General features: G+C 37.3%; 1 protein-coding gene across 2 annotated transcripts in view; it reads right to left on the bottom strand.

Annotated features, from left to right (window-relative positions):
• The window catches only part of MAGI2 (membrane associated guanylate kinase, WW and PDZ domain containing 2), a 1,290,578-nt gene that overhangs the window by 336,741 nt on the left and 928,053 nt on the right, over positions 1 to 25,784 (bottom strand). The gene's annotated exons all lie outside the window — the stretch shown is intronic.

Genomic DNA, 25,784 nt, shown 5'->3' with positions numbered 1-25,784 from the left:
AGTTTGATTTCAAATGTTTGTAAACTTGAAACACACACACACACACACACAGAGTGAACGTTTTTCTTTTAAAACATGAACATAAAATTAATTCTGTATTTTCCCCTTTGTCCTAGTAAAATATAGTATAGCAAAACAACTTGTGTTAGGAAAAAATATGATTTTAAAGTGACTCTGCTGGCTGATACATAGTGATTTATGAGTATACTATGAGGGTGAGGGATAGAAGGTCATTTTCTATAGGAAAATTGGTATTAACCACTCTCATAGATTGCTATATGTTTATACTATGATTAATTAGCATTTCTTTCATTTCCTACATTATATAAGTTACATGATCTTACTTTTTTCTCTTAGGAGAGCCATTTTCCCATGTGTCAAACATTTAGCACTGCTGTAAAACTTACTGTAGCTATGATAAGGATAAAACTATGAGCTCTAAACATTTTTAAGAATGAAAGGGAGATTTAATGTCTAGTCTAGTGACATATACTGCTACATATCTTCCTGAATTCATGACCATGTTATAATATTAACACTACATAAAATTATACATACTATGAGCATTTTCTAAGTGTTTCTTTATCATGGTCACGGACATACAGCACAAAAAAGCCCACAAAATTTTATTCTGAAGAAGTAGTGACAACTTCCTAAATATTCAGATCTAGAGAGATATGTTTTATAACTGTATTTTACAAATACACTTTAAGAAGCTATCATTAAAGGTAAAACAACACTGTGAATTTATTTTGAAATAGGTCTTTCACAACCTCAATGCAGGTAGGAATTTTGCACTCTCAGGAAAGGAAGGATCTGGAGAAGTCGTGCAGTCTTTCCCCTTTATCAGGCCAAGCCAGACTTGAGTTCTGTTCACATGATGTTCTACTCACTGAATTCAGTTAAATATGCTTCTGTCACAGGATAGAGGGCTTGAGTGAAAATAGAGGGTTGGCGTACTTTTTATTTATTTAACTTTCCATTAGGTACCTAGACTTTGAAAAAGATCTAATGAATAAAAAGTCACCTTTTGTTAAAAGGTATTTTTATCTTCCCAAATCCAAGTTATTTTATGAGTCAAAAGTTGAACATTTTCTTTTATGGACTTCACAATACCACGGCATCCTCCTGTGTCTTTTGGTCACATCATGAGGCTGATGGACTCAATGGTGATGATGTAGATCTTCAAAAGCTGAGTAGTTGAGTAAAGAATTAGTCAAGTTACCAACAATAAATGGGTTTCCAGTTGGCAAGAAATTGAGCTATCACTTCAAATCATCCTTTGAAGAAAGATTTGCATATTGACAAAAATATAGGAAAAGTCCATTGCAAACTCTACTCGATAGGAAATAAAAGGACAGCAGTGTCTTTTCTTGGGGTGCATTTGTGTTTTAAGTCTAATCACAGGAGCTTCAGAGCTGGTTTTCCTCTAGTATGTCAGAGATCATTTGTGTTACCTACCAGAGAGGCCACTCCTGGGAACCCTGTACTTTGTTGCAGGCAATGAGTTAAGAAGCATATTTTTATTGAAGCAGGAAAACCTGACTTGGAAGGGGTAGTCTGATTTTTCTGCCTTAAGTGCTTGGTACAGACCTTTCCAGACATCTCCAGGTAATTTGTGACTGCCTCCTCTGCCCATATAGCCTAATTCCATGCACAGTTTTTTCTCTCTTTATAAAAATTTATTATTTATTTTTTAAATAAAATTTCTATATAACATGATGCTTTGAAATATGTATATACTGTAGAATGGCTAAATTGAGCTAATTAACATATACATTCCCTCACATACTTTTTTTTTTTTTTTGTGGTGAGAATACTTAAAATCACTCCTTCAGCAATTTTCAGGAATATAATATATTTACATTTCATCTGTCCTACGGCAATTATCATGTGTTGCAAAGTATCTACTTATTGGTTTCTCTCCTTCACTATATTGTGTGTTGGGGGTAGGGGCATGATTCATAGCTTCTAGTTTATCTTTGATATATAGTACCTAAGAAAAGGAGGGAGGGAGAAAGAATGAAAATGATGCTGGTTTATTAATTAAAGATCTATTAGATGCTTACTACAGAACATTGCCTCTTAAAAAGCATAACCCTGTCAATTTGAGAGTACAGACAGACCTGTGCCATCTGATTTGGCTACCTTTAGCCACATGTGGCTGGTTCAAATTGAGATGTACTATAAGTATAAAATACACAACAAATTTTAAAGACTTAGTAAAATATATAATGTAAAATTATAAAAATAATTTCATACTTATTACATGTTAAAATGATAATATTTTGGATATATTGGGTTAAAGCAGATGTATTAATGTATTATTAAAATGTATTTCTTTTTTTTCACTTTTTCTAATGTCTCTATTACAAAATTTAAAATTACTTATGTAGTCCATGTCATATTTCCATTGGACAATACTACTATAGAATATCTATGAATTTACCTTACAGTTGGAAAGGAGAAATGAAAAGGATGAAATTAGAATCCAATAGAGAAACTAAAGACAACTTTTTTTTTTTTTTTTTGAGACAGAGTCTTACTCTGTGTCCCCAGGTAGAGTGCAGTGGTGTCATCACAGCTCACTGCAACCTCAAACTACTGGGCTCAAGTCATCCTCCTGCTTCAGCCTCCCAAGTAGCTGGGACTACAGGCACACATCATGACACCCAGATAATTTTTCTATTTTTAGTCGAGACGGAGTCTAGCTCTTGCTCAGGCTGGTCTAAAACTCCTGAACTCAAGCAATCATCCTGCCTCAGCCTTTAAGAGTGCTAGGGATTACAGGCGTGAGCCACAGCGCCTGGCCAACAATAACTATTATCGAGTATCTACTAAGATAGGCCTGCTAGACACTATATACATTATTTTATTCAATGCTCACAACCACTGTTTACCTTTCCTCTATGTTTTCATAGCACCTCTCAATCATGACACATATCATGATCCATTATACTTTGGCTGTCTGTATCTCTCTATATCCCCAACTAGATTATAGATACCATTGAGAGTTGAGACCTTTTATCTTTTAAAAAAAATTTTAGCATTATAACCTTAACATTCGGTATGATTTCTAGCATATAGAATGCTCAATAAATTTCTGTTGAATGAACAGATGCCTGAAATAATGAGGGAGAAACTACTCCATTTTATAGATGAGGAAGCTAAAACCTGTGGAAGTTAAGGAACTTGCCTAAACTCATATAGCAGTAATTTAAATCCAAGGCTTTCAGATTCCAAAGCCTGTGCTTTCCCACCATATCTCAGGAGCATCAGAAAAGATCAATTTTGGGCCGGGCGTGGGGGCTTTGTAATCCTAGCACTCTGGGAGGCCGAGGCGGGTGGATCGTTCGAGGTCAGGAGTTCGAGACCAGCCTGAGCAAGAGCGAGACCCCGTCTCTACTAAAAATAGAAAGAAATTATCTGGCCAACTAAAATATATACAGAAAAAATTAGCCGGGCATCGTGGCACATGCCTGTAGTCCCAGATACTCGGGAGGCTGAGGCAGGAGGATCGCTTAAGCCCAGGAGTTTGAGGTGGCTGTGAGCTAGGCTGACACCATGGCATTCACTCTAGCCAGGGCAACAAAGCGACACTCTGTCTCAAAAAAAAAAAAAAAAAAAAGAAAGAAAAGATCAATTTATTCAAAACTAATTAACTTTGAGGAACTAAAAGGTAGAGTGAGTCAGTGAGGAAAATAGAACCATAAAGCCTAATCCATTTATCTTTTGAACAAAGATCTTTATTACCCACATTATTCCAATCTTCTGGTATAAAACAATCTTTTTAAGGGTCAGATTCTCAAAGGTCATGTTTAAAGTTTCATTTTTAATATCTGTTAAACAATAAAATGGATACAGAAAACTATCGTTTATGGATGAGACATACAGCTCTAGTTCCACACTTCTTGGAGGAATCTTTGGCATATGCTCCCTCGTCCTATCTGGATCCCAGTCTGTCATCCATTGCTATTAAAAGAACTAAACTATCTTGTAAATTTATAAATCTATTATTTAATTAAGCTATTTTTCCTGTAACAATAGTAGAAAAAATATACTTATAAAAGGTTAAGGAGTTTTTTATATTTGATTAGAAATAACAGAAAAAGGAAAAGTTGTGTACTGTGCCTGTTGTGCTGGGATCCTCAAAGGAGAGTCGTCAGTTAACAGAACATGTATTACATGCAAAGAAGGGGAGCTGAGGGACTGAGTCCAGGGTCCACAGGATCACAGCAGGGCAAAAAGAACAGTGAGGGGAGCCAGTGGTGTTTTAAGTTTGCATTCTCACATCCTGCTGCTTCTACTACTTGAAAACAAAAAGATTTATTAAAATGTGTGATGTAGAAATAGGTCCAATAGGAGTTGAAATATAAGAGTAGATTTTACAGACTGTGGGCTTAAAACTGCACCCTTTTATAAACAGCCTGCTGTTAGAACTGGAGTAAAGTTATGAATACAGAAATAAAATTTTAAATCTGCAATGCAAAGTCACCAGAATGAACGTCTTAGTTCTCTGTGGCACAGCTTACATTTGTCAACATGTCTTTCTCCCCTCTTAGATTAAATGATCCTACAAGGCAAGGGTTGTGTTTCAATCATCTTTGTTTTCATGAAAACATTTCATATTGCCCCCTTTTCCAGAGTGTGGATTCTAAATGTTTTGGCTTAAAACATTAGTAGTATTCAGTAACTATGGATATTCTTCCATTTGATTCCTGCCACCTGCCTTGTACATAGTTGGTGCTCATACATGCTTGTTGAAGGAATAAATAAATTAATCCAGAATAATTAAACGATGGATGGATGGATGAATCAATTGCCCTTCTGTGAAACAGACAGGATGCAAAGTTCAGGGAGAAAAGAATAGGATGGGAAGAGAATCACTACATGAGGAAATAAAAGCAAATGAAGAATTATGGCAGATTCTGTGGGAGAGAAGACCATGTAGGATGATGACTAGGCAGCAGTTGGTTAAGAATTCAAAGATAATAAAACCTAGTAAGTAAGGGAATATACTATATTTGAACTTTAGTAATTGCTGGGGAGGGAAATTATAAATATAAACATACTATTAGCATATTAGGATAATTAAACATGCTAATGTTGATGGTTAATAACATGCCTTAGACAGATGCTTAACATTGAACAAATACAAATAATCCAGAAAAAGCCTCAGAGAAGTATGCATTATTGTTATGAAATAGCATGTCAATTAAAAAGCATTTCAGCAGAGAGATTTTGGCCATTTACTTACTATGAGAAATAAATTTTGGGGGGCATTGAAGCAATGAGCACTATGCAACAGCCCCTTTTCAAAGCCAATTAAGCCAATTGAGTTATCTTATCCACAACTTGACTGGCATAACACAACTTGGCAACACAGCATTTCATTTTACATTATGTACTAATGTAGCATCCCACAGTGTGTAAATTGAATTCATTTTCAGAAGACATGACCTAATAAACCTGGGTCACTGAGCTGAGATTTCTTACTTTACCTTTGAATTTTCCAGTGTTAAAAAACATGGCATGATCAAGTGCGAGAATCAACTTTCTTGAAACTTATTAATAGTCTTTGTATATAAACAATAAGACAATATACGTGTTATAGCTAAAGTCTGACAGTAGGCTAATAACTAATAATGGCTGGTGGACCAACTAGATCTTACTGTAAGTCACAAGCTCAAGGGAAAAAATTCAATTAAAATGTAAGCATTTTTGCAAGTATTTTCTGACTAAGGTGACAATTTATCACTTGGGAGGGTGATTTCTTGTGTTGAGTTTGTATGGAATAACAAATAGTCTTAATTGATATTTTCCTGTGGAGCTTTAGCTGAAATATAAATTAGAGTAAGTTTAAATTTACTTTGGCCATTTGATAGCCCTATAATGGAAATAGTTCCCAAGGTACTATGTAAAACGCTTTTTAGGTATATATATTAATTATGCACATCAAACCCCAAATCTTGGTTTTATTTAACTGAGTAAGGAGAAAGGAGCTAACATCCCAGGTAAGACCAGATATTCTTTTTTTTTTTTTTTTTTTTTTTTTTTTTTTTTTTTATTTTTATTTTTATTTTGTTTGTTTTTCAGCTCATCAAGGGGGTACAAAAGATCAGGCTATATACATTGCCCATGCCTCCCCATCCCCCCGAGTCTGAGCTTTAGTTGTGTCCATTTCCTAGACAGTGCACATCACTCTCATCATGTAGGTGTGCACTCCTCCCCTCCCCCCACCCCATCCCCCCCCCCCCCGAGAGAACTTCAAACGTGTCCATTCCCCAGGCAGTGCGCATCGCACTCATCAAGTAGGTATACACCCATCCCTTCCACCCAGCCCTGACCTCTGTCCAATACCCTATTGGTGTGAATCCCAAATGTGCTCTCAGGGAAACCAGTTTGCTGGTGAGTACATGTGGTGCTTGTTTTTCCATTCTTGGGATACTTCACTTAATAGAATGGGTTCCAGCTCACTCCAGGAGAACCAAAGAGATGCCATATCACCATCATTTCTAATAGCTGAGTAATATTCCATGGTATACATATACCACATTTTGCTAATCCATTCATGAATCGATGGGCATTTGGGTTGTTTCCACATTTTTGCGATTGTGAATTGTGCTGCTATAAACATTCGGGTGCAGGTGTCTTTTTTATAGAATGACTTTTGTTCTTCTGGGTAGATGCCCAGTAATGGGATTGCTGGATCGAATGGTAGGTCTACTTGAATCTGTTTAAGGTATCTCCACATTGCTTTCCACAGGGGCTGCACTAGTTTACAGTCCCACCAGCAGTGTATGAGAGTACCTGTCTCTCCACACCCACGCCAACATATATAGTTTTGGGACTTTTTGATAAAGGCCGTTCTCACTGGAGTTAAGTGATATCTCATTGTGGTTTTGATTTGCATTTCCCTGATGATTAGAGATGTTGAACACTTTTTCATATGTTTGTTAGCCATTTTTATATCTTCTTTTGAAAAATTTCTATTCATGTCCTTTGCCCACTTTTTGATAGGGTTGTTCGATTTTTTCTTACTAATTTTCCTGAGTTCTAAATAGATTCTTGTTATCAGTCCTTTATCTGATGTGTAGTATGCGAAAATTTTTTCCCATTCTGTAGGTTGTCTATTTACTCTTGTGACTGTTTCTTTGGCTGTGCAGAAGCTTTTTAATTTGATCAGGTCCCATTTATTTATTTTTGTTGCTGCTGTGATTGCCTTAGGGGTCTTCCTCATAAATTCTTTGCCTAGGCCAATGTCTGTAAGAGTCTTACCTACATTTTCTTCTAGAATTCTAATAGTTTCTGACCTAAGGTTTAAGTCTGTTAACCACCGTGATTTGATTTTTGTGAGGGGTGAGAGCTGTGTGTCCTGTTTTAGTCTTCTACATATGGATATCCAGTTTTCCCAGCACCATTTATTAAATAAGGAATCTTTTCCCCAGAGTATGTTTTTTTCTGCTTTGTCAAAGATTAGATGGCTATATGAGGATGGTTTTATATTTGGATTTTCTGTTCTGTTCCACTGGTCTGTGTCTCGGCACTTGTGCCAGTACCAGGCTGTTTTTAGAACCACAGCCTTGTAGTAAAGTTTGAAGTCTGGCAAATTAATACCTCCCATTTTGTTTTTGTTGTTTAATATTGCTTTTGCTAAACGGGGTCTTCTCTGATTCCATACAAAGCGTAAAATTATTTTTTCTATGTCTGTGAAAAAAGATGTTGGTAGTTTAATAGGGATTGCATTGAATCTGTAGATAACTTTGGGCAGTATAGACATTTTAACAATGTTGATTCTACCGATCCATGAGCATGGTATGGTTTTCCACCTATTTACATGTTCTGCGATTTCCTTCCTCAGAGTTTCATAGTTCTCCCTATAGAGGTCCTTTACTTCCTTAGTTAGATATATTCCTAGATATTTTATTTTCTTTGTTGCTATTTTGAAGGGTATTGAGTCCTTAATTTGGTTCTCCGTTTGACTGTTATTGGCGTATATGAATGCCTCTGATTTGTGTGTATTGATTTTGTATCCTGAGACTTTGCTGAATTCATTAATCAATTCCAGGAGTCTCTTGGTTGAAATCTTGGGGTTTTCTAGATATAACATCATATCATCAGCAAAGAGTGAGAGTTTGATCTCTTCTGTCCCTATTTGGACTCCCTTGATTCTGCTTTCTTGCCTGATAGCTCTTGCAAGGACTTCCAATACTATGTTGAAAAGTAATGGGGACAGTGGGCAGCCTTGTCTGGTTCCCGTTCGAAGTGGGAATGCTTTCAGTTTTTCCCCATTCAGTATGATGTTGGCTGTGGGTTTGTCATATATGGCTTGTATCATTTTTAGATAGGCCCCGTCTATGCCTATTTTTTTGAGTGTTCTTATCATAAAAGGGTGTTGAATTTTGTCGAATGCTTTTTCTGCATCTATTGATAGTATCATATGGTCTTTATTTTTGCTTCTATTTATGTGATGAATTACATTTATAGATTTGCGTATGTTAAACCATCCCTGCATCTCTGGGATGAAGCCCACTTGGTTGTGATGGATTATTTTTTTGATAAGCACTTGGATTCGATTTGCTAGAATTTTATTGAGAATTTTTGCATCTATATTCATAAGAGAAATTGGTCTATAGTTCTCTGTTTTAGTTGCATCTTTTCCTGGTTTTGGTATTAGGGTTATGTTGGCTTGGTAAAAAGTGTTGGGGAGAATCCCATCCTTCTCTATATTGGAGAATAGTTTATGTAGGATGGGCACCAGTTCTTCTTTGTAGGTATGGTAGAATTCAGGTGTGAACCCATCTGGTCCAGGGCTTTTCTTTTTGGGAAGGTTTTTTATTGCTGTTTCGATTTCAGATCTAGATATCGGTCTATTTAGGAATTCTACTTCTTCCTGGTTGAGCCTGGGAAGGCTGTGTGTTTCTAGGAATTTGTCCATTTCCTCCAGATTTTCTAATTTGTGTGCATAAAGATTTTTGTAGAATTCATATATGGTATCCTGTATCTCTGTGGCATCAGTCGTGATTACTCCTTTTGTGTTCCTGATGGAGGTTATAAGAGATTTTTCTTTTCTGTTCTTGGTTAGTCTAGCCAGAGGTGTGTCAATTTTGTTTATTTTTTCAAAGAACCAACTTTTGGTTTTATTAATCTCCCTTATGGTTTGATTGTTGTCCTTTTCATTTAGTTCTGATTTAATCTTAATAATTTCTCTCCTTCTGCTGGGTTTGGGATCGGTCTGTTCTTCCTTCTCCAGCACTTTGAGTCTATTCATTAGATTGTCTAATTGTAAGTTTTCTGTCTTTTTGGTATAAGCATTTATGGAAATAAATTTTCCTCTCAGGACTGCTTTAGCTGTGTCCCACAGATTTTGATAGGTTGTATCTCCTTTGTCATTTAATTCAAAAAATCTTTTGATTTCCGACTTGATTTCTTCATTTATAAAATGATTGTTCAGGAGAAGGTTATTTAGCTTCCATGACTTTGAGTAGAAGTGAGGATTTCTGTTAGGGTTCATTGTTACTTTTATTCCACTGTGATCTGAGAAGATGCATGGTATAATTTCTATATTTTTAAATTTTTTAAGGCATGCTTTATGACCTAAGATATGGTCAATCTTGGAGAATGTCCCATGAGCTGATGAGAAGAAAGTATATTCAGTGGTTTTTGGGTAGAATGTCCTGTAGATATCAGTCAGGCCCATTTGATCGAGAGTTGTATTTAAGTCCACTATTTCTTTGTTTATTTTTTGTTTGGAAGATCTGTCTTGAACTGTCAGTGGCGTGTTAAAATCTCCGGCTACTAACGTGTTGTTATCTATCATTTGGTTGAGATCAAGTAGGGTTTGCTTTATGAATCTGGGTGCACCTAGGTTGGGTGCATATATATTAAGTATAGTTATGTCTTCTTGTTGAATTGTACCCTTCACCAGTATATAGTAACCATCTTTGTCTTTCTTTACTTTTGTTGATTTAAAAACTATGTTATCGGAGATTAGAACCGCCACGCCAGCTTTCTTTTGGGTTCCATTTGCTTGGAATATTGATTTCCATCCTTTTATCTTCAGCCTAAATGCATCCTTGCAGGTTAGATGAGTTTCCTGAAGACAGCAGATACTTGGCTTATATTTTTTTATCCATTGGGCCAGTCTATGTCTCTTGAGTGGGGAATTCAATCCATTCACATTTAATGAGAGAACTGATAGGTGAGACAGATTGCTTTTCCTCAAGTTGGGTTGAATTTCATTGATCTGTTTTCTCTCTTGAGCCATTATGATAATTGGGTTTTTATATTTATCTCTTGATTAGTGTTACATTCGAGGGTCCTTCTTGTGCTGGACCATGTGTAACTCTGTTTTGAGTACTTCTTGGAGAGCTGGTCTTGTCTTGGTGAATTCCCTAAGTTTTTGTTTATCTGAGAATGTCTTAATTTCACCTTCATATATAAAACTGAGCTTAGCTGGATACAGGATTCTAGGCTGGGCATTATTCTGTTTCAGAAGAGTGAGAATGGGGCCCCAATCTCTTCTTGCTTGTAAGGTTTCAGTTGAGAAATCTGGCGTGATTCGGATGGTCTTTCCTTTGTATGTTACTTGATTCTTTCTTCTTACAGCTCGAAGAAGGGCCTCTTTAGTGGATATTTTGGTCAGTCTAATGACTACATGACGTGGTGTCTTCCTATTTGGTATGAATCTCCCAGGGGTTCTTTGAGCTTCTTGAACCTGTATATCTAGAGATTTGGCTAGGCCTGGGAAATTTTCCTCAATTATATCTTCAAATAGTTTATTCAACCCTTGCTTATTGTCTTCTTCACCCTCAGGAATGCCGATTACTCTGACGTTAGGCTTCTTCACATAATCCCACATTTCTTGTAGACTGTGGTTAATTCTCATGTTTGTTTGCTTCAGCTCTGTAACTGACTTATTTAATTGGAACGTGTTGTCTTCGATCTCTGAGATTCTTTCTTCTGTTTGATCTACCCTGCTCTTGAGACTTTCCACTGTGTTTTGTAGCTCCTTGAATAAATTCTTCATTTCCAGGAGTTCAGTTTGATTTTTCTTCAGAATTTCAATTTCTTTGGTGAATTTTTCTTCCAAGTCCTGGATCTTTTTTGTGGTTTCTTTATGTTGATTATCCATTTTTACTTGCATGCTGGTCAGCGTGTTTATGATCCATGTTTGAAATTCTTCCTGTGACATGTTGCTATTTGGAATCTGGTTTGTGTTAATTGGTGGTGAACTAGTAATCCTCTTTGAGGGTGAAGTTTCAGCTTGATTCTTTATACTTCCAGAGTTCTTTCGCTGAGCCCTTCCCATCTGGATGAATCCTTAAGATTCCTTCTTTCAGCTTTAGTCTGGAAAGGGGCAGGCCGTGAGCGCCAGGTAAGCTGCCTCCTCTGTCGCTAGGGGGAGCCCTTCGCGTGTTGTTCAGGGTTTTGCTACCTCCGCTGGGGGGGCTGCTCCTCTTCCTCTCCCGAGGTGGTTTCTGTCTCTCTCTCTGCGAGAAAGACAGTGGATAGGGGGAGGGGAGCGGCGCCCTCGTTCGCCCAGCGCCCCAGCTGCTGCAGTTCCCGTGGGCGATGGTCCTCCCCGCCCCAATGTCCGCAAGGTCCACGCTCAACTCTCTCGTGACTGGGGAACCACTCAGTGTTCACACAAAGGCTTAGCTCCTAGTCGGTCCGTGGACTAGGGAAGGGAGCCGCCCGGTACCCAATCACTTCACCGGGTTTAGGGTGCAAAACCCAACAATGGCGACCGCCCGTCTGCAGCACTGTCACTGGGGTTGAACGCTCAGCGACCGGCAGAGGCCAGAGGAGCCGAGACCGGGAGAACCCAGCCCCGCCCAAACGAGACAGATCGGCGTCTGCTCCTGCCGGGAGGGAGGCAGCCCCGCAGCCCGCGTATAGGAGACAGTTGCTAGGCGCCTCAGCCGCGCACAGCGCACAGCGTTCTAGGGTCCCAAATGCCTCCCGCCAATGTCTCCTCTGCAGAGCTCACGTCTCCCGCGGCAATTCTGCGCCGACTTTGGGCAAATCCCCAATTGAGTGGGTGTGGAGGTCAGAGGGGGAACAAGATGCTTTCCTGTGGGGCTGAACCCACCCCACTCTCTGGTGGGGTGCGTACAACCGTCCCGCGCTCCCTTCTCTGATGACCCTCCGCACTCTCTAGTTTTTCGCGATGTATTTCCCGATCACCTCAGTCCTTTCTCGCTCTCTCTCTGTCCCACGCTGATTCTCCGTGGGTTCACACCGCCGTTCTTGTGGGGGAGTGAACCTCTAGCGTTGTGGCAGTCCGAGACCCATGCCTTCCACTCCGGGAGCACGAATCCAGGAGGTCACCACCATTCCGCCATCTTCCTGAACTCCCTCAGATATTCTTATGTTAGACATTGTAATCATACTCGGCTGCAAATTGCAATATTATATTTTTAAAATGATAATATACATTTTGGTCCTAAAGCTTTAGGAATTAAAAAATAATTTCTTTATTGTAATAATATCTTAAGTGGAGATAGATCATTGTCAAGTGTGACTTTAAGGCAGTGTAAGAGAATAATACATTTATTGCTTTCAGGTCTACAGAATCATTGGAACTAAACTAATTGTTATCTAAGAAGGTTCCTCTCCTAATGAATTGATAAAATAAAGGGAATCAGTGAAAAGAGACATTTCAGCATTCCTCGAAGAATCGATCCTTTAAAAAGCGTTCTGAGTTAGCTTTGGCTCTAGGTGCTAGAGCTGCAAGGGTGATTACGACTTAGCAGCTCGTCCTTGAAGAGATTCACAGACTAAGGTCAAAGAGATTCACAGGCAAAAAATTGTCTCTAAGGAAGTTGGCAGGAATGGTCAGGGTGCTTCCAGAATCACACAGGGAGAGATTCCTTTTGCTTGGGGTGCTCCAGAGGCTTCGCAAAGGAGGTAATGGGTGACATCTGAGCTGGGCTATGCAAAATGAGCTGGAGTCTGGGTGTTAAGGAGGAGGGATAAAATAGGAAGGAAGGAAATTTAAAATAAAGAAAACAGCTTGACATGTATCAGTAGGGTGTGAAATGTTATTTTGGGAAAAGGCAAAGAGTTTAATGGGATTAGAGCAGGTTTCCAGGGTCAGGGAAGGGGGTAGTGGCAGAAGATAAAACTACAACATTAGGTTAGGGGTAGATTGTGAGATGTTCTCTATGTGATTAAGAGTTTAGACTTTATTTTATAGGCAATTGGGAACCATTCAGGTTGTGCATGTACAAAAAAGTACTTCCAAAATATTTGAGAACAGTTTGTTATCTGGGGGAGAAGACACTGTTTCCAACCTTTTAAGCTTGAATGTCATAAGAACCCTAGTTGCAGAAATACCACAAATGTGAACTTCAGCCCAATGTTTCTCTTGATTATTCACAAATTTCCAATTTTTGAAGCCTGAAATACAAACATAAAAATACTTCGAAAAGGTTGCTAGCCACCATCTCCACCGTCTGTCATCCCTCAGAGATGGAAATCGTTCTCAATAAATGAGAACTTTTTATTATTCCAGTGATTTTATTCTGCATGCAGAGGGAGGCAGGGTTAAAGGAAAAGTCATTGTTACCCGTGTCAGGGTACACCTCTCCTGGTGCCAGACTGTTTACCAGGCAGCTGTGTGACTGTGGCAAAACCAATTTTCCTCCTCAGGCCCCAGCTGTCTTCTCCATGAAAAAGTTGGACTAAATAGTCTTTTAAGGTTCCTCTCTTTCTAGATTTAATACTTAAACATTTTAATACTCCAATCTGTGTAAAGACCAATTTACATGTCCAAATAAATTTGCACTGGCCTTATCTATAATTCAGGTTAACTGAATTTGACAAAAGATTCAACCCATTAGTGGAACAAAATGGTATCTGAAATTATCCATATTCATTTATATTTCACAGGTACACAGATTTGCATTTAGAACATTATGAGGAATGGTTATTCAATTATCACAACATTAGAGGAACCTTAGAGGTTTGCGTGAAGTAGAGTGGAAGAAAAAGAGAACAAGTTCAGCCCTGCATTTATTGACATTAAGATGCCATTAGTGGAAATGCCTAATAAGCAGTTGGAAGTGTGATTCTGAAGTTCAAAGATAATTTTTCTCTGGAAACATAAATTTGGGAGTCATTGTAACAGGGGTTGCTGAGGCAATGGGGGTGATTGGGGAAGCTGAGAGAAAATGTGTAGCCTTGAAAGAGAAGGCAAGGGAGGATGAACCAGCAAAAGAAGGTACGACTACTGACAGGTATGGAAACCAGGAGAATGTTCGTGGGGGCTCCTGGGCAACAAGTGTTTGCCACAGGATCAGTGCTGTCACATGCTACACATAGGCCAAGGAAGAGAAGCAATTTTTGGATGCTGAAATTCCAGAAGACCAAAGATAACCTTCTATAAAAGTGTCAGTGGAATGTGCAGAAAACAGGATTGTAGAAGGCTGAGGACTTATTTTAACTTTTACTCAGTATCTGTGTTGTGCTTAGATATAACCAAGGATTGTCTGGCTATTAAAAATCGTCAATTTATAATAGTACTTTTTGAGTCAATGGAAACATATTCCAACCATCACAGATTTTTAGTAAGAAGCTACATAAGTAATAGCAAATTAATTCCCAAAGGTACAAATTTGAGCATCTTTTCTCTAAATATTTTACTCCTAGAATGCAATTGATACCGGGAAAGATTCATGTCCAAGAATATTCACTGAAGCATTATTTTAGTAAGTTGGAAATCACATAAATGCCCATAAATAAGGGAGTGGTTAAATTGAATACGATAAAATATGACTGACATTGCACAAAATATTTAGTGGCATGGGAGAAAAGAATAAGATATAATATGCATTTATATATAATTATGTAAAGAAAGCAGAATATCAAACAGTATAACCAGAGTAAGTATCTAATTTTGTTTAACAAAAACACCATAGACAAAAGATTTGAAGGAAATGCACTATAATATAAGGGTAGTTTTCTCTGAATGGTAATATTATGGTTAAGTTTAATTTTATTCTTTGTACTTTTTCATTTTCTAAATTTTATGTAAAATACATATTACTTTTTTTAGTAGGACAAAATCCAATAACTTCTAATTTTAAAAGACCAAAGGAGGGGGCGATAGAAATAAAACATAATTTTTTTCTGAAAACACACATATACATTTGTACACACACACACACACACACACACACCCCTTCCTTTAGCTTAGAAGTAGAAATACATTCTACTTGCTGATTATGGAAATTAGTCAGAGCCAGCGCTGCACCCCCTAGGTTAGGCAAGTGACCTGCCAACATCAGGCTTCAGAACAAAAATTGGTTTGACAATTGTTTAAAACTAATTTTGATTAATTATGCTTTTAGCAGTACTCAAATGTAAAATACACAAAATGGGTAAATACTAGAAGTTGGTAAAATCTCTCTTCAGGAATTCCAACTAATAATTTAGACATGTAAATAATGAATTTTCACTGATTCTATTATCTGAAAAATGCATGCCCTATTTTAACCTAAGTGAGACAGGGACAGAGCTATGTGACAATAAATTTCATTAAAAGGTCCAACTTAGCAAATCATGAAACCAGCTTTGAAAAATTTCATAATGCCTTTATTTATGTATCTCCAAGAATTATTTTAAGGTTTCATTTAAAGCCTGTGCCTCATCTTCTTCTATTTTCAGCTAATGATAAACAGGAATGCAATTAAACTTATATCTTCATAATTATTTTGTACTAAGTAGGGAACTTAAAGACCAATATAGTTGTATAAAGTCTCACTGACCTTAATTACCTCAAAAGGAGCTGAGCTGCACTGTGAGGTAGGGCACTGAGGTTGAAGAGAAGGCATTGAAATAGGGCACAGTCTTCAAAATTAGGTAGAAGGTATTTTAAAAGGTTTATAAATTATCCAAAAATGAAATAAAGACATAATGCTAGCTCTGAATACAAAATATATTAAATAGAGAAATTTTAAGAACAATTCAGTCTCTCTGTATATATGTATGCACCAGATACTATAACATAATATCCGAAGACCAAAATAATAATGCTAGCTCTATGGAAGAAAAATATTATGTAATTTAGCAAGAAAGATGTTTTCTCTGCCCTTATTTTTTGGTTCTAAGGTATAAAATGGAAAGAGGCATTCCTGCTAGATGTCTCAAAGATATCCAAGGCAGCAGCATGCCTCATGCAGAAGACACACTCAGGAGCAAGCGGATCTGTTAGTAGTGGTGGTAAAAAAACTGGTGGGAGTAGAGGGCTTCATGGTGAGAGCATGAAGTATTTTGAGCTAATGCAGAAGTCTCATCTTTTAAAGGTCTGTAAGCAGATGTTCTCTAGAGAACATCTGCTTATAGACAAATACGAGCCACAATTATTTTTACAGTGACAAAGTGAATTTTAAATGCTGTTAGCTTTAATATTTCAACATTTCATCTTTGGGGACAAAGATGGGACATAGTCAAATCCTTTCTATGGTGATGAGGCATCATAATTCTAAGATGCATGGGAATCTCTGGGAGGCAGGGCTATTGGTGGAAGTGGCTGGAGGTGACTTCCAGCTCTGGGGAACAGAATAGAGGAGAATGGGCCCCTACATCTTGGGTAAAAGTGAGCATGGATTTCAGCTGCTGGGGGGCATGACCTGGCCAATGTGCGAGAGAGAGTAAGGATCTGAAGTACAACATCAAAGGAGTTGTTGACAAAGTATAACATGATCTGAAGTGAAGGGAATATGTTGGAATGATGATGATTAGCTAGCGGAATTCTAAAGGAAGGAAGCAAAAGATTCCCAGACACAATGCATGATGTAGGACAGGTGAGTGAGGCAGTGATGTGGCAAGTCATGGCCAATCCCCAAAGTGCAGGGGTTATCTATTATAAAAGAGAAACTTTGGTTTAGAGTTAATATTAAATATATACATTTATGTTACACACACCATTAGAAAATAAATATTGACACTTTTAATTTAATGAAATGCTTCAACACCGTATGCATAATTTATATGAAATCATTTTATTCTAGGGCCTGTTATAATCAGTAAGAATGTTTTATTCTCCATAGGTTTCTTAAGTTATATTAGTCATGGTTTAGGGTGGTGTGTTCTATCTACAACAGTTTTTTGTCTCCCAAATAATTTTAAGCTGGTGGGAATTAAATGGGGTACTAGTTATCAAACATTGCATGATGGTGCTATGGTTTGAATGTCCGTGTTCTTGCAAAATTCATATTGAAACTTAATCATGACTGTGGTAGTATTAAGAGGTAGGGGCCTTTGGGGAGATGATTAACTCATGAGGCCCTTATAAAAGAGGCTTTAGAGAACAACTGGGCCCTTCTGTCTCTTATGCCATGTGAGGACACAGTGCTTGTCCCTTTTTGCCCTTTCTGCCATGTGAAGACACAGAAGGTGGCATCTACGAGGAACAGGACTTCACCAGACACTGAATCTGCCGGTGCCTTGATCTTGGACTTCCCAGCCTCTAGAACTGTGAGAAATAAACTTCCATTGTTTAGAAATTATCCAGTGTAAGGTATTTTGTTCTAACAGCATGAATGGACTAAGACAGGTGGTCACTGAAAACCTAGCAATATATCCTCATTTTTCTTTTTTCTTTTTTTTTTGAGACAGAATCTCACTCTGTCTCCCAGGTACAATACAGTGGCGTTGTCATAGCTCACTGCAACCTCAAAGGCTCAAGCCACTCTCCTGCCTCAGCCTCTCTAGTAGCTGGGACTATAAGTGTGCACTACGACACCTGGTAATTTTTCTATTTTTTGTAGAGACGGGGTTTCACTCTTGCTCAGGCTGGTCTCAAACTCCTGGACTCAAGCAATTTCTCCTGCCTTGGTCTCCCAAAGTGTTAGGAGACATTCACTCATGGTTGAAGGAGAGAGGAATGAATTCACATTCATACACCTCTCTGAGGACCATCCCTGAGCTGCCTTTATCCTTATCTTCAAAGGTTTATCAATGACTCCTTCTTTAGTGCCACATCTCCGGCCTTTTACTTAGTTACTATAATACTTAATAGTCTATAATATGCTATTTATTTTCATGTTTGTTTCCCATTCTAGACTATGAGTTATTTGAGAGCAAGAGCAAGTCTTATGCATCCAAATGTTTCCAACCTACTGCACAATACCTAGTACATGAAAGGTGCTTAATAAGTGCTGAGTCATTTACATACATGTATTATTTGTCAACAAAACCATCCTGTGTGGAAGACATTACTGTGCTTATTTTACTGATTAGGAAACAGGCTTGAAGAGGTTGGATAAGTTGGCTATCGCCATGCAGACTTCAGCGGTAGAGTTTAGGTTCAAAGCTTTTACATTTTACCTATTCGAAGATGAATTTTTTTCCCATACTTAAAAAGCTCTGAAATTGGGAGGTGTTTCACCCTTGATGGTGCGTTTTAATCACTGTCATTCAGGTAGCAGTTGTGATGTGGTTCTCGTTTTTGAGCGTTTGAGGACTGGGTCATGGCTCTCCAAATTGTTTTCACTCCAGTTGAGTTAAGGGCATGATTGGTACTACACATGAGAAGCTTAACTGCTATTTAAAATGTTTCTAAAAGATTACATTATTTTTTACCCTAAGAGAAAACTTACAGCCAATGCAGAAAGAAATGGCAACAAAAGAGCAGAGCCTAACTGGATACTAGTAGAGGGAATATTCATAATTGGAAGAATGTCTGAAATTCTATATTTTCTTGCTAAGCATTAACCATGTGCATTATGAAAGCTATCAAAGGAATATGTACCCACAAATAAATAAAGCTGTGTTAACATTTGTTGGGGTTAGTTTGCTGAATGGAAGGGAACTAGAAGGCAGAAAAGATGAATGTGGTAGGAAAACTCAGGGCACTGATGGTTTCAGCTGCAAGGAGAACAACTATGGCAATGGTGAGGGAGGACTATCAGTGCTCTCTTATAGAATTTTCTAGATGATGAAAATGTTTTAGAGTCTGTATTGTCCAGTGCAGTAGCTGCTAGCACACGTGACTATTGATCGTGTGAAATGTGGCCACTGCAAATGAGAAAATGAATTTTAATTTCATTTTAGTTAATTTAAATGTAAATAGCCACATGTACCTAGTGGCTACCCTACAAGACAGTACAGAACTAGATGGTGCTGTGTAACCCAATCTCCTTCTTTATGGAAGTTGATGATGATTAAGTTTAATGATACAGTGAGTTTCAGTATTTTCATCTGAAAAGTGCAAATATCTATTTCAAAATGTTGTGGGATTTAATGACATGTTACATAGATTGTGCTTAACATAAAGCCTGATACATAGTAAATGAGAAGAGATGAAGGTAGTAATAATTGTGAAAGCAGGAATAGTAGTAGTTATGGTAATTATATCATTTTTGTCTTTGCTGACAAACAGCAAGTAAGGTTTGAGTACTGAAATAAGCAGGAGGTCATAAAGGAATTACTTCCTACCAAAATGACAGGAAATTGTCTAGAAATTAGGAAGTTCATCATAGTTAGTAGGCTATGCATTACCTCAGTAAATATTGATCAGCCTGAAATTTCCAGAGGGTGAATTAGTGCACATGCAATGGTTCTACATATGTATCTGTATTTTAAAAATCCATGTTCTGATGTCTTGGATTCTCCCTCTAATTCTTAAAGGGCTGGCAGATTAGTCCTAGCATTTGCTAGAGTTCTAATAAGGATAGGCTCTTTTTATTAACTACAAAGAGGGATATGTTGTTTGCCAAGGGAAACCTTGGATAAATGCTAATAAGAAAGGATGTCCTTGATGAGCCCACATTAAGGGCAAGCCTGCTTTTTATAACTAGTGTGTAGCCCTTCTGGGAATCTATTGGCCTATGTTCACTAGTTAATATGCATACAGGTGTATGTGTGTGTGTGTGTAAGGAGACACAGGACTAATAAGCACAATGCAGATTGGGATGGGGTAACATCTTGGCATCTGTACCCACTCAGACCTTTGATCTAGTTGAAAGCCACTAGGGAGAGATGGGTTAAAAAGAGAAGCTAAAACAGCTGATTTCAGGAAAGATGTCATTCCCTGAGACTGAGTCTGAGACTGAGCAATGTTGTTTTTTTAAGGGAAAAGGTCCAGGAGAGCTAAGCATTTTTTCAACCTTTGCGGAGAATCCTAGGCCACTTAAACATCTGGAAGACTTGCAGCTTTGGGAACAGTGAAAGGCGGCACCTAAAGCACATGTATTAGCAGTCTGCAATACACTATCAGAACAGGGCTGTAGTGAGGCTGCCTCAAGTAGCCTCATGAGTGAGGACATTGATAGTGGGACACTCAAGTAGCATCTGAATAACTGGGCTGAGCTTGCATAAAGACTAATGGTAGCACATTATAGCATCTATAGCATCCCAGAAGCACTTGTGGGAAGGCCTCAGAAAGGGAGTTGAGGTCCTAGTCATCAGATGAGTCTAGTAGAAGCAGGCACTAGACTGACCTAATTTGTCCTCACAGGATGGTGATGCCAGAGGACACTGGGGTACACTAGCTGTTTTGTTACTTTGGAGTTCCTGTTATTATTAAAACCTTTTTTGAGTTTCTATAGTTGCATGGCACAACGATTTAGGGTGGAGTTTGTCCAGGGTAGTGTTGGCACCAATAAAGGGCTGTTTGTGAAAAGCCTGCTCATCATTTGCCTTTTTATTGCTACCAGAACAACAGTAACTAGAATCACTAAATCTAACACTTGAATAAAGGCCCTTCAGAGGGCTTAACAGTGGCAATTACCAAACAGTACACACCAACAGTTCTTGGCAGGAAGTGAGGAACAAGAAGTAAAGAATTACTCCATGAAGTGAAAAATTTGGGAAGTGCTTCAAATAGAAAATATGTAAATTTATGAAATGGAAGGACCATCAGAACAAACAACTGTTCTCCTGAGAAATAAAAATCAAACAAAGTTTAAGAAGATACCCAGCCTCTTTCAGGAGCATTCTATTCAAAATGAAACCTTAACCACACTGGGGGATAAACTGCATGCTTATCTGTATTGTTTGACTCAACCTGTAATGGTTGAAACAAGATTTTTTGCCTTTTCTGACAAAGGTCATATTGATTGAAAGTCCTGTTTCATTGCCCCATTCTTATTCTCTGGGAATGGTTAGTTATCACAATATAGGGACAGACTGGAGAACATTTATTTCCTTCTATCCCTTCAATACAACAGCTCAGTCCCAGTTATCACTTACACCAAAATTTAACCTAGAAGTGCTATTTGTATCTTGACCATCCATGTATTTTCTGTAACAAAATGAAATACTTAGCAGAGCCATGTAATTTGAGTAACAAAATTAAATATGATTTTATACAGAATTAAGCAAAGTTCATGAAATGCAAACGTTATTTTAGCATTATGACGTTTTGAGCAATAAAAATGATTAGAAAAGAGAGAAAGAAAGGAAGAAAGTTGGAATTACACAGGGCAGAGGTAATAGATCAAAAGATAAGGGGTAGATAAGGTGTTCCAAGTTTAGTTGACAAATTGGACATAAATAAATCACTGGGACCAGATGGCATCCACCCAAGAATTTTGAAGGAAGTCAAGGATGAAATTGTGGAGCTGCTGGCCAAATTGTGTAAACTATTTTTGCAAACAGTCACCTTGTCAGAGTACTGGAAGGTTGCTGATGTGATTCCCATCTGTAAGAAGGACTCTAGGGAAAACCCTAGGAACAAGATACAGATCAACAAGACTGGCTTTCCAGGCATAAAAGATGGGAAGAATAATAAAACAGGGTGAGTGCCACTGAACACCTTTATGTAACTAGCTTACTGGGGTAAAAGCTGCCTAGTTTTGGTAAGAGGAAATCAAACCACTCTGTCCTCATTGAGTTCTTTGAGGTATTAAATGATAATTGTGTGGCCAATTATTGATATAATTTACTTTTTTTTAAAAGCCTTTGAAAAGATTTATTCATAATGGCTGTTTATAAAATATACCTGAGTTGCATAAGATTGGGGGAAATCTTTCTGTCACATATAAAAAAACTAACAGTAATAGAAAACAAAGACAGAGCTCATAAAGAACACTGTCTTTGGTGCATCCTCTAGGAGTTGTGAGAAATAGTCTTATTTTCATTAAAGGATATGCATGGAAATTCAGAGTAGAGATTTTCAATTTATATATTCTCCTAAGGTCTAGTCAGCAGGGAATTATCAAGCCAAGATGCTAATGGTGGGACATTTTGAAAGTATATTTTAATGTGTACTTCAAAAGTATACTTATAACTTACTGTCAAGCAGGTTCTAGTAGTCACTATAGCTTAAAACATTAACAGAACAAAGAATGTCATCAGGGACAATGTCTTAAACAAATCAGAGCATCAGGTGCGGAGCACAGGGCTTTGTACTTAATGTGGAGCAGTGATTAACCCACAGAGAGAGCCCATACCTTGTGCCAGTTATAGTACATGTGTATTCTCATTTGTCACATTTACTCTGTAAAGTAGAGCATGTTACAGAACTTTGAAGCCTTATAGTTAACAATATTGTATTGCACACTTACAAAATTTAGAGAGTAGATCTCATGTTAAGTGTTCTTACAACAATAAAAAGAAAAAAAAACTTTGGCAATAGATGATGTTTTTTGAAAATTTATATTTCTACAAATATAAGCAAAATATTAATATATTAACCTTGCTAATATTATGATATGTACAAGTGTTTTCATAACAACATAAATCTTGGTTTAATTTCTTTTTACACTATCAATTGACCTCATTATTTTCTCTCTGCTTAGAATAATTTTTTATTTTCTATAAGGCAAAAAAAAATCCACTCATGTGACTGACATGCATTTTCTTCTGTTTTATATGTGTGAAAGAACTAAAGTGAAGAGAAATGAACTTTCTCAAAGTTGTATAGCTTAGAGGGAGTAGAACTAACATGAAAACCAATTGTCAGTTTGACACTAAATTCTGCATTCTTGAAAGGTGGTCATTAATGTCTAATTACTTGATTTAAGCTTATTCTCATCAAAAAAAGTAGTCTTGCCCAAAACACTGCTTCTGTTAGTATTGTTTCAGCTGTTATTACTTAGTCATCTTACTCTCATACTTTCTTCTTTCCCAAAGAATCATTAATCATTTCCTACTTAGACTTCCTTTATGTCAATTCTAAGAACTGAAAATGTGAATAGGCTCAGGAAAGATAGAAATAGTTTTTATCTATTGCTATTATTTATTAAAAGAAATTAAAAACATTTTTGTTTTGTTTTGAATCAGGGTGGAATTTCAGAAAATTTTCAGTTCAAATTAAAAGATGTGAAAATGAAGGCACAAAGAAAATGTGTTTGTTTGAGGTAACAGAGCTTACATATGGTACATTAGGAAATGGTGGGAGAAGATGGAAGTTTGTATGCACTATGTGTCCTTTTCTAAGGACAGGTCTGTTCACATGTAGGGTGAGACTCTGTAAGGCAAAGATCACCTGCTACAGAGATAGAAGCTGAATAGTGATACCAAAGTCTATGCAGTGCTAGAAGACTTTGTAGTTCTAGATCAGTCAGAATGGACAGACCTCACACAGTACCTTGGGCACTCAAGGTATTTGAGATCCCAGAAAGATCACAGTTAGGAAGTAAGAATAATTTCTTAAAGAGGCATACTCTTGGATTAAGCTCAAAGTCAAAAGAGAATGTCCTAGCAAATAAATAATACCAAACCTGACAAGGTTAACAATCTGCTAGTAATTTAACTCCATGCCAGAACAACCTGAGCACTCTTTAAAGAAAAACAATGCAATCATGCACAATATAGTAAGAAGATACGAGGAAAAAAACAGAAAAATATGATTCATCATCAAGAGAAAAATCAGTCAAGAGAAATTGACCCCAAGATGATCATATGTTAGAATTAGCAGACAAAGACTTTAAAGCAGCTTGACCTTATTAAGAAAATACGGTCATAATGAATGAACAGATGTGGGATTTTAGATGAGCAATAGAAATTATAAACAGGCTAACTGAGGAGCACACAAGTGCACAGAGGGAAGTAAAACTCAGTGGAAAGCAACCAGGGGAGAGGGGGGAGGAAGGGATGGGTGAAAACCTACCTAACAAGTACAATGTACACTATCTGGGTGATGGGCACACTTATAACTCCAACTCAAGCATTACAAAAGCCATCCATGTAACCAAAAACATTTGCACCCCCATAATATTTTGAAATAAAAAAGTTTAAAAAAATTTGTAAGAAGGAGTAAATATAATTTCAGAACTAAAATCATAATGTTGAAAATGAAAAATTCGCTGAATGGAATAAACATTAGATTGTAGGTAGCATAAAAAATGGCCAATGAACATATAAATAAATCAATATATCCTATCTCAATTACACAAGAAAAACAGTTTTAAGAAATGAACAGAGCTTCAATGATCTGTGAGAAAACATCAAGCAGTCTACTATACATGTAATTCAAGCCCCAAAAGGTGAGGAGACAAAGAATTCTCCCAAACAATCCAAATTGGTGAAAAACATATTTACATATTCTAAAGTTCATTGAACTTCCCAAGCAAGATAAATATAAAGAAAATCTCAACTAGGCACATGATGGTTGAACTATGAGAAGCAAATATAAAGAGAAAATTTGAAAGTAGCTAGAGAAAAGCAACATATAAAAATAAAAATGAATAAATGATGGGGTTTGTATGTATGTAGATGAAATATATATGAGAACAACAGCAGAAAAGATGGGGAGTGGCAAGTGGAACTATACTACTTCAAGGTTCTAATATTTTACATGAAATAATACAACATTAACTCTAAATTTTCGTAAGTTAGGGACACATGGAATACGATCTTTAGAACAACTACTGAGAATAAATGCCAAAAGACATAGGAAAAAATTCAATTAAAAGAGGACTTAAAATTCAAGAGGGCAGGAATAGAGGAACTGAGAAACAAAAAACTCATGGGACAAATAGAAATGATAGAAAAATAATAGGTCTAATTTCATCCACATCAGTAATTACATTAAATGCAAGTAGATTAAATATTTTAATTATAAGACCATTATTGGCCAGGCGCGGTGGCTCACGCCTGTAATCCTAGCACTCTGGGAGGCCGAGGTGGGCGGATCGCTGGAGCTCAGGAGTTCGAGACCAGCCTGAGCAAGAACGAGACCCCGTCTCTACTAAAAAAAAAAAAAAAATAGAAAGAAATTATCTGGCCAACTAAAAATATATATAGAAAAAATTAGCCGGGTATCATGGCACATGCCTGTAGTCCCAGCTACTCAGGAGGCTGAGGCAGGAGGATTGCTTCAGCCCAGGAGTTTGAGGTTGCTGTGAGCTAGGCTGATGCCACGGCACTCACTCTAGCCCGGGCAACAGAGCGAGAATCTGTCTCAAAAAAAAAAAAAAAAAAAAGAAAGAAAAGACCATTATTATAAGACTGGATAAAAAGCCAATCCAATTATATGTTGTCTATAAGAAGTACACTTTAAATGTAAAGACAAAGATATATTGAAAATAAAAGGATGGAAAAAGACAAATCTTGCAAATATTAATAGCTTAAGAAAGCTATATTAATATGAGACAAAATAGACTTTAAGGAGTGTTACTAGAGATAAGGAGGGATATTTCCTAATGATAAAAGGGAGAATTCATCACAATTATGCATTTATATGTGACTCATATCATGACTTCATGACCAAAAATGGGTACAATGAAAGACAGAAATAGACAACCTATAATCATAGTGGAAGATGTTAACACCCTCTTTCAGTAACTGATAGAACAAATAGACATAAAAATTCAGTAAGGATACGGATC

Source organism: Eulemur rufifrons, chromosome 29, assembly GCF_041146395.1.
Source record: "Eulemur rufifrons isolate Redbay chromosome 29, OSU_ERuf_1, whole genome shotgun sequence".
Taxonomy (NCBI): domain Eukaryota; kingdom Metazoa; phylum Chordata; class Mammalia; order Primates; family Lemuridae; genus Eulemur; species Eulemur rufifrons.
Note: the sequence above shows the minus strand (reverse complement) of the source record. Positions and strands in the feature narration are given on the sequence as shown.